This window comes from Asparagus officinalis, chromosome 7, assembly GCF_001876935.1.
Source record: "Asparagus officinalis chromosome 7, Aspof.V1, whole genome shotgun sequence".
Lineage (NCBI taxonomy): Eukaryota > Viridiplantae > Streptophyta > Magnoliopsida > Asparagales > Asparagaceae > Asparagus > Asparagus officinalis.
In genome coordinates, this window is record NC_033800.1 from 148485174 (window position 1) to 148485473 (window position 300).

The window sequence follows — 300 nt, forward strand, 5'->3', positions numbered from 1 at the left end:
CAAGTATGAACAAACCACAAGGGCGCTTTCTAGTTCAGAGTTAACTTCTATGTTTTGGTTTTCGAAGATTATTTATCTATTTGGTTGTGTTGATTAGTTCCAAGCACTGCTATTATCTCCCAGGGTCGCACTTCATCTCATTTTTTATTCAAAACAAATCATAATACTGAGGGATAAGTTGATACAATGGCAATGGAAACTGATCATTATACACCCAGAAAATATAATCAAGAACATAATACAAGGAATTGCGAGTAAATGCAAAGTCATACATAAAAATGTCTGGATAGAATGCACTTC